Here is a 10550-nt window from a genome sequence, read left to right as displayed (position 1 = left end):
AGAGCTAATCACAGGTTCACCAGGCTAGAAATAATCCATTGATCTAAATGCATCTTTTACGCTGCATTTTGAAACACACCTGAGTTGGATTGCAATTGTTCAGTTCAATTAGGTGGCAATGATTGAACTGTATCGATGGTTAGTGTTATTCATAATGGAGTACAAATTGCAATTACATTCCTTTCTAGTTGAACTTGGAGTAATGATCACACAATACAAATACTATGATAGTTTCAAATTGGTCATTTCAGCTTCACTGAAATGATTATTGCATTTCTAGATGATAGCTTCACTGAAAAATGGTCTTTGTGAAAGCTCAGGAGCATTGGACTATTAGATCTCCTTCAGCCTTCTGTGTCCAATGCACCTCACAACTTTCTGTAACCAGCTGTGGTCCTTCATTATGGTGTAGAGAACACACAAAATAGTCACTTAAATACATCCAGACAAATCACAGTAGCACTTCTCTAACATTCAAAATTTTCAAAACTGAATTGGAAAAAAGAGAATCAAAGTAAACTAAATCAGATTTGAAAGTTGGTCAAATCATAAATAGGCGGATTATGGACGGAGACATTGTTTTCATTAATAGGCCACCTAGTACTCATAAACATTCATTACAAGCATTTTCTGTCTATGTGCATGACGACCAGACTGTTAAGATCAATCCCCTTATTTGTGCTCCCCTAGGTGCAGATTTTGATGGGGATTGTGTTCATATATTTTATCCAGTCTCTAGCAGCAAAGGCAGAAGTTTTGGAGCTGTTTAGTGTTGAAAAGCAAATGCGTAGTTCTCATAGTAGTAGTCTGAATTTACAACTGGTGCATGATTCTTTATTGTCACTTAAACTCATGTTTAGGACTTCTTTCTTGAACAAAGAGACTACGCAACAGTTAGCTATGTGTGTTTCACCAGTTTACTAGAACCTGCTTTGCTTAAGGCTCACCATACAGGTCCTCTGTGGACTGTTTTGCAAATGGTACAGAGTGCTTTACCTGCGTTTTTTGACTGCTTTGGGGAGAGGCATTTGATCAGTAAAAGTGAAATGGTGAGGATTGATTTCAATAGAGATTTACTGCAGTCATCATTCACAGAGATTGTTACTTTTGTTCTTGACAAGAAGGGAACAGAAGAGGCTATTAAGTTCTTTAATATGTTGCAGCCATTGCTGAAGGACATTCTCTTTTTAGAAGGATATAGTGTTGGCCTGAATGATTTTGACATTCCCAAGGTTGTTACTGAAGATATAAAGAAGAAGATTCAGGACATATCACCTTTGCTGCTTCACTTGAGATCAAATTACAATGAACTTGTAGAGTTGTTAGTGGAAAGCTACCTGAAAACTATAAAACTGCCAATCGTGACTCGTATTCTAAAGTTATTTGCTTTGGGTAATTTGATAGATTCTAAAAATGATTCAGCTATCAGTAAGGTTGTTCAACAACTTGGCTTTTTGGGGCTTCAACTTCATGACCGAGGGAAGTTTTATTCAAGGCGTTTGGTTGAGGATATGAGTTTCCACTTCCAAAATAAGTATTCTGTTAATGGTGATATGAGTTTCCACTTCCAAAATAAGTATTCTGTTAATGGTGATATGAGTTTCCACTTCCAAAATAAGTATTCTATTAATGGTGTTGACTATCCTTCTAAGGCATTTGGGTTAGTTAAGAGCTCCTTTTTTCAAGGTCTGACCCCCTATGAAGAGTTGGTCCATTCCATATCATCCAGGGAAGTGTTGATCCGTTCTTCTAGAGGACTAGCTGAACCAGGAACTTTGTTTAAAAATCTAATGGCCACACTTAGAGATGTCGTTATCTGTTATGATGGGACAGTGAGAAACCTCTGCAACAATTCTATAATTCAATTTGAGTATGGACAGGTGGACAAAAATAGTCCTAGCAGGTCTCTTGCTGGTGAACCAGTTGGTGTATTAGCTGCTACTGCAGTATCAAATCCTGCATATAAAGCAGTTCTTGATTCTTCTCAGAGCAACAACTCTTCATGGGAATCGATGAAGGAAATACTTTTGTGCAAAGTTAACTTCAAGAATGATATTATAGATCGGAGAGTTATTCTATATTTGAATGAGTGCTTCTATGGGAAAATGCATTGCAAGGAGAATGCAGCATATTTAGTTCAGAATCGTTTGAAAAAAGTCGCTTTAAAGGCATCGACAAATACCTGAAAGTTCAGAAGCGGATACAGGCCTTATTGGCCACATTCACCTTGATAAGATGCGCTTGAAAGTACTCGAGCGGAGCATGGATGAGATCCTGCACTCTTGTCAAGAGGTTATAAATTGCTTTGGGAGAAAGAAGCACGCTCTTTCACCTTTTTTTAAGAAGATTTATTTGTCTTCCTGCGAATGTTGCACACTTCAGCAATAATGTGATGAGAAGTGGTCTCAGCTGCCATGCCTGCAGTTCTTCTACAAACAGCAGGAACATTCATATCAAACAGCACTGAGTAGATTGTCTCTTTCAGTTGTCTTCTAGATGCCTTAGTAGATTCAGTATCTGAAGAAAATGAAAAAATAATAATAATAATAAATTAATGGACTATCTTCTAGATGCCTTAGCAGATTCAGTTGTCTTCAGTCCATTACTATTGCCCCTATCAAGGAGAGATGATACCATTACCAGTTAAACTTCTGATTCCCACTGGGACACTATGTTGACTACACTTTGGGCATAACTTCCTCAATTGGGTCGGGACCACATTCTCCTTTTTTTTTTTTCTTTTTTTTTTCTTTTTTTGCACATAAATAACTAACTTTGCATATGCATTCCATGTTAGCACTAATGCCATTAAGATCTTTTTCAGTCAAGTGCAGATTTGAGAACTTGATTATGCTCTCGTACCAATAGAAGACTTTATTTATGTCAGATCTCTCCAAATTAGTAGCACTCCACACTTGCTTTGAAACAGCATTTATAATTATAGAGATGATATCCTGTCAGCTGAACGAAGCAAATGGAGCACAACAACAGTAGCAGCAAAAAAAAAAAAAACAAAAAACAAAAGTCCATGTACCCTGAGAGTATCTAATTCAGGCCCTCCTAAGGCATCATAGTAGTGATCTATTGGTAAAACATCAATTTCAGCAGTCTGTGTACTGTTAACCTCTGGTTCTCATTTTTTTGGAATTGTATAATCATAAAGCAATGGAAATAATGTGAAATTAGATGATATTTTTTTTGGAATTCTACCTTCTGATCACGCATAGGCTGCAGATGAAACACATTCCAGAACTTCTTACCTGCATCAGTTCAAACAACTTAGAAGCACTTTACAGAAGAAATGGTAAAGAAAAAAAATCAAAGAAGACCAATGATTTCAATGTCCATCTTATGCATTTGAACCAAAATCCCATTCTTTCAAGCATAGAGAGGGAGAGAAGAAATCTAAAATTGACATCTTATTATATTAGAGCAAACAAAAAACGTAAGTTCATAATATAATGGATATAGACTAGAAACAGTGCACTAAAATGTTTTTGGGATCAATATCCATAAAGGTCATTGAACAAGAATTTGTTCAACCTAGCAATCATTGGTAAACGCAAAAAATTGTCCTACTGTTCAGCCTACCCTCAATAGAACATTTCACGGATATGGGCACTATCTCATTTTTCACAACAGAGGAATCCTGATCATCAGATATGGGCACTATTTCTTATAGTGTGGTCCACCTTAGATTTTAATCTACTTCATTTATGAGCTCATGAGCTAAAATGACCTAGCAAAATAGATGGGCATCATGAATACATTCATCAAAGTGGGCCTCAAGGTAAGGGTTGCACCATCTTAGATGAGGCCAAGGCACATCTAATCCACTCTTCCATTTCTATCATCAACGCGCGACTCAATCAAATCATGCCAAGTCAGCTCACAAGGGTGTCAACAGACAATCCACCTTCCCTCGCAACATGTCCTCCCGAGGGACTGATATACAAGAAATGTTTTCATACACCATCTTTATTTTCCTACAATTTATCATCTCAGTCTAAACATATGAGTTGCGAAAAACGTGATTCATATTTCAAAGATCACTTGGGGAGAAAATTACAACAATATACTCATTAGATAGGCTATATTGATGCAATATTTGAATGTGGCCCATCATTTATATGATCTGGAATACACTAAGGGTGCAACAGTCAGACAGTAATGACGGTTGTAGAGTGAATATGGGTGCAGAAATCTTGGGTTTTATCTAGTGACTTAAAAGAGAAAACCTGGCATTATTGATGATGAGATGAAGCTTCAAATCACAGAAGGTGCCCCTGTTTACAACCAAATAGAATGTCACTAAGAAGTCTAAGATTGGTCTGTATTTTCCCAATTCCTTATAGGATTCTATGCATGTTCAAAAAGCAAAAGACAAACAAAATTTTAGAAAATGAAAATGAAGACAACCAGCTTCCTTCAGCTGTCCGTCCATTTCAGTCATATTAAAATTTCATTGGTCTAAAATATTTCTGCAAAATGATAATAGCCTGGAAATAAATGTAACTGTATCAGCAACTTGATGAAGACCTAAATCATGCTGTTTAATATACTTCATCAACAGAAAAATAAAAATAAAAAATCAGCAACTTACCTCAGTAATCAAGTAAAGGTTTTCTTCTTGCAACACATCCTCAAAATTTGAAGACACCTATCCCATGAATTAGATATACCCTTTCATGGTGAGCCATGGGCTTGAAAATGAGGCCAATCCACAACTTAGGTGAGCAACAACATAAACAATGGTTAAGAGTGGATGCACATCCATTGAAACCTTTTTTTCTTTCTTTCTTTTTTGTACAGTGGACCCAACGAGATGTGGTTTAAACATCTAGGCCATTCATTGTTCCATGTTCATTTGATCAGTTCCATGCAATTTCACACACCCAATTCATCCAAAAAATCAGAAACATGACTTGTATGAACAACAGAAGCTCCTTCCATTCAATCAGTTTCATGGAATTCCATGAGTTCACCAAATACAATAACAGAATAACCATAATGATCTGAAGCAACCTGCATAAGATACCGAGAAATTAAAGCCTAAAAGAAAATACAGATTGGTAAAAATATAAATATACTAATGAAAATATGTGCACTTAGAAAACAACACAGGTTATAACAAAACCTCAATTATGAGATGGCTTCTTCTGTTTGAGTCACCAAAAGAGAGGGGGAAATTGATTTCCTTTTAACAGTTACATAGAAAACTACACTCGTAACCAACTCTAGATGGAAATTTATTTTCTTTTAACAGTTAGAGAATGATTGAAAGATTAGACCAAGACCAATCTAATGAAACCTTAAAAAATGCATCCTCCATAAAGTCCAGTTTCAAAGTGAAGAAAAAAGACTCTAATAGCCACATATCCTCTCTTTTATATAGGATTTGCAGTTTTATTCCACAAAGCAACAATGTTAAATATATCAATATGAAGGCCATTTCTTATTGTTCCACTTTACTACCATTTTCACACCCAGCTCCAGCCATGGCTATTTTAACTGCTGCTGCATCAACATCCGCCTTTCATATTATGCACGAGATGGCAAACCTCGTATAAAAAAAAATGCCAATTACCGAAAATCCAAAAACACAATGTAATACACTATTACATATAAATCTAAAATTGAAACCAGATTTTAAATCAAAATAAAACAACAACATTACTTGTACTCTGAGTTATAACAGAACATCCCCCATTGCATTTAACAAAAAATCAGATATGAATCCCCAAAAACTCCCCAAATCTGTTAATTAGGGATTTTCAGATATGAATCCCCAAAAAATCAAAAAATCAGGGATTTTCAATTTTGAATCCTCAAATCTGAATCCCATACAGGCAAATTAGGGATTCCGAATCCCAAATCCAGAAATTAGGGATTTCGAATCCCGAATCTAGAATTAGGGATTTCCGTCAACCGTGAGAACGGTCAGAGAGAGAGAGAGAGAGAGAGAGAGAGAGAGAGAGAGAGAGATACCTGATCACGGTCCACCGATCCACCGAGAGAGACAGAGAGAGAGAGAGAGGATGCGCAAGAGAGAGAGAGTACCGAGAGAGACAGAGAGAGAGAGAGGGCGCGGTTGAGAGAGGGACCGAGAGAGAGAGAGAGAGAGAGAGAGAGAGGGCGCGCGAGACAGGAGACAGAGAGAGTGAGAGACCAAGAGAGGGCGCTGCAGACAGGAGACAGAGAGTGAGAGACCGAGAGAGGAGAGTATATCTCCCTCTCTCTACTCGCGCTGACACCAACGCTCTTGGCTGGTGGTCGGTGTTGTGTGGGCCCCACGATGTTTTATGTGTTTCATCCCTGCCGTCCATCTTTTTTTCCATATCATTTTATGGATGAGACAAAAAACGAGGTATATCCCAATCTCAACTGGACCACATTATAGGAAACAGTGTTGAATGAGCGTGGACCATTAAGTTACTTTTGGGGGCCATATACAGTTTTGGATCAATCTGATATTTTTTTTCCCTTCATCTGGGCATGTATGACCTAATCAATAGATTTAATGTCAAATAAAAAGTACAATGGACCTTAGGAGGGTTTTAATGGTGGATATCCAATCACTATTGTTATCATGTGGTGTGGTCCACTTGAGATTTATATCCCTCTCATTTTTGGTATCAACACCTAATTTTTTTAATTTTTTTTATTTTAAAAATTCTATGTGAGGGAACACCAACACATCTCCCATGAATGTTGGTGCTCTACAAGGACTCTTTTATTTATTTATTTAGAAATGCTCTGGTGCCTACGAACACAATTAGTTATAGTGCTCCCATTTTTATACAGAACCTAGACGGTCCAAACCATTGATCAATACGGTTCATCAGGTCTAATCCATATTTCAAGAACTACCATGAAAATATCACACTGATTTAGTAAATTTGACCATTCGGTAAATGGAATTAAAAATGGACGGTCAAGATCATTTACGCAAAAATAGGTCCAATCGACATTTCGATTCATCCATTTGTTAGGATTATCATGGTTTGCTTATAATTGTAAAGAATCAGATTTGTGCAAGTGACAATTAAAAACGCATGTAATTCCATTTTTTTTAATCATCAATTAAGCTATTTTTGAATTTACTAGAATTTATTTCTATTTTTTCTCGTGGATTCGAGGAATCTTTATGAAGAATATAAAAAAGCTCCGTGGAATTGGAATAATTATCCACTTTGAGGAAGATAGTGATCGACCTCATCACGTCCATACCTACGTCAGTCGCTATAAAGGTTTTGATAGAGAATGGTGCCCACCATACCATAGCCATCGAGGATGGGTTTAGAACTCGAAATACATTTTAGATGATGAAATAAACTATTCATATTCTAGTCTATACTAAGAAGCATTCACTGAACTAATGATTGTCTAGGATAGAAAATTTAGAACATTGAGAACTAAAGATCAAATGGCTCATATTCGAATCCAAGCATGATAGGTTAGGATCAACAATGAAGCATTGTTACCATAGCATCTATGGCATGATTATAACAAAAACAGGGGAGATCATAGTTTAGGAAGCAAAACGGATTGAAAATCCACCCCAACAATGTATGCTGATAAGGGGCACCGTGAGTTGTCAAAATCCTCACTGCAAAATGCATGCCAAGGGATGGATGACGAAATGCATCATGGGAAGTTCTTGTGACCAGAAGCTATGTGGGCCCACAGAAATGCAGTAACAAAACCACTTTGTTCATGATTTTCTCAAGCTCGTAATGGGACAGGGTTTAAAAATCAGGCAGATTCAAAACTAAGCTAGGCCACTCCGAGTGAAATACTGAGAATGGAAACGTCCACCATTGAGACTTCCTAGAACCCATTATGATATTTATACACCATCTCAACCGTTAATAAGGTTTTCACCACACGAATAAAACCATGGCCACAAATATCATCCCGATGTCCTACCAAGTTTCCAATGGTGGATGTTCCATCCCGGCTGTTTTGTCTGATGTGTGGCCCACTTGAATTTTAGATCTGCCTGATTTTTTAACTCTTCTATGGGCCCATATAGCTTATTACCATTGAAGTGGATTGCATAGTGAGTAACTCACTACGAGTAAACTCTGTGAGGTCCACCATAATTTATGTATTTTATCCTCTCCATCCGTTAATTTTAACGGATAAATTTTCAGATTGAGACTAAAAATGAGGCATATCCAATGTTCATAAGGACCACACAACAGGATACAATTGAATTGAACATCTACATTTGAAAAATTCTTGGGAACCCTAGAAGTTTTGGATCAAGCTTATATTTGTGTTTTAACTTCATCTATGTCTGTATGATCTTATGAACTAGGTTGGATGACAAATAAACATCACTGTGGGGCCTAGAAAGGTTTTTACGGTGGAAATTATTATCCTCATTGTTTCCAGTGATATGATCCACTTGATCTTTTGAGCTCAACTCCTTAAATTAGACAGAAAAACGGATGGATGACATAGATAGACCAAATACATTCAGGGCCTGTTTGGCCAAGCAGATTAAGAGGGATTAGGAGGGATGGGATGGTAAAATCCCATGATATGCCAAACGAGCCAAACAAACCCGATGAATTTGTCCCGGGATATGGCAAACCCATGGATCACCATGATGTTTTATTATAATATATTTCAAAAAAAAAAAAAATTAAAAATACAAATTCTGAATTTTTTTTTTCAAAATCTAAAAAATTTTCTCATATTTTATTTTTTTTTCCTCAAAAATTTCAAAATGTTGATTTTTTTTTTCCAAAAGCATCATTTTGTTTTTAAAGTTTTTCTCAAACATTGTGATATTTTTGCATTTTGCTCCATTTTTTTTTGTTCAAATCGTACCAAATTAGTGCCAATAGGTGAGAAATGCTTGATTCTTCATGTTTTTCCAACAAAATCAAGGATTTGAACGTTCGATTTCAAAATTTGAGGGCAAGTGATCCAATTTGGGAGAAATTGGTGAATTTGATTTAAACATCTGAAGTTATTTACTGTTCAATCTGAACTGATTAAATTGTCCAAAAAGAGTTGATTAAAGGTTCAATTAGTGGATCTCCCTAATAATATAGTAATTTTATTTTTCACAGATAAATATAGTAATTTTATTTTTCACAGATAAATTTCAATTTGCATTTAAAAATAACATTTTTTCCAAAATGTATATTTTTTTACTCTTTTAATAAAATATCATTTTTATTATAAAATATTTCAAAAAAAATTAAAATACAAATTTAGAATTTTTATTTTAAAAATCTCAAAAAATTTCTCATATTATAATTTTTTCCTCAAAAATTTCAAAATGTTAATTTTTTTTTTTTCCAAAAGCATCATTTTGTTTTTAAAGTTTTTCTCAAACATTGTTATATTTTTGCATTTTGCTCCATTTTTTTTGTTCAAATCGTACCAAATTAGTGCCAATAGGTGAGAAATGCTTGATTCTTCATGTTTTTCCAACAAAATCAAGGATTTGAACGTTCGATTTCAAAATTTGAGGGCAAGTGATCCAATTTGGGAGAAATTGGTGAATTTGATTTAAACATCTGAAGTTCTTTACTGTACAATCTGAACTGATTAAATTGTCCAAAAAGAGTTGATTAAAGGTTCAATTAGTGGATCTCCCTAATAATTTAGTAATTTTATTTTTCACAGATAAATTTCAATTTGCATTTAAAAATAACATTTTTTCCAAAATGTATATTTTTTTACTCTTTTAATAAAATATCATTTTTATTATAAAATATTTCAAAAAAAATTAAAATACAAATTAAGAATTTTTATTTTAAAAATCTCAAAAATTTTCTCATATTATAATTTTTTTCTCAAAAATTTCAAATTTCCTATTTTTTATTCAAAAGCAACATTACTTTTAGCGATGAACATTTTTATCGCTAAAAATATTATTAGCGATGATTTTGGTTTGTCGTTAAAAGTCAGGGCCAAAAGTAAACTAACCGAGATACATAACACTTTTAGCGACGAAAATTTTCGTCACTAAAAGTAAATTTTTTTTTTTTGCGACGAAAATATTCGTTGCTAAAACTCTTAAGAGGGAAAATTTTTTAAAAAGCGGGAAATTACTTTTAGCGACGCAACTTTTCGTCGCTAAAAGTCAGGGCCTACATTTTCAAACCGAAATACACAACTCTTTTAGCGATGAAAATATTCGTTGCTAAAACTTTTAGTGGGAAAATTTTTAATAAAGGGGGGAAATTATTAGCGACGATCTTGGTTCGTTGCTAAAAGTCAGGGCCAAAATTTTCAAACTGGACACTTTTAACGACGAAAGTTTTCGTTGCTAAAAGCAGACTCTTCATTTTTAGCGACGAAAATATTCGTCGCTAAAACTCTTCTAATCTAGAATTCATAAAGTGGAATACAGAATACTTTTAGCAACGAAAGTTTTCGTTGCCAAAAGCAAATTTCTGATTTTTAGCGACGAAAATATTCGTCGCTAAAACTCTTAGCTGAAATTTTTTTTAAAAAGCGGGAAATTACTTTTAGCGACGAACTGTTTCGTCGCTAAAAGTCCCATACATGATTTTTAGCTACGA

The 10550-nt window shown here is 35.0% G+C and overlaps 1 pseudogene; it reads left to right on the top strand.

Annotated features, from left to right (window-relative positions):
• The first annotated feature begins 530 nt into the window (after positions 1-530).
• Positions 531-2509, top strand: LOC131256381 (DNA-directed RNA polymerase V subunit 1-like; annotated as a pseudogene).
• The last annotated feature ends 8041 nt before the right edge of the window (positions 2510-10550 follow it).

The sequence above is a fragment of the Magnolia sinica genome, chromosome 9 (assembly GCF_029962835.1).
Source record: "Magnolia sinica isolate HGM2019 chromosome 9, MsV1, whole genome shotgun sequence".
Lineage (NCBI taxonomy): Eukaryota > Viridiplantae > Streptophyta > Magnoliopsida > Magnoliales > Magnoliaceae > Magnolia > Magnolia sinica.
The sequence above is the reverse complement of the archived record's forward strand: the minus strand, read 5'-3'. Positions and strand labels throughout refer to the sequence as shown.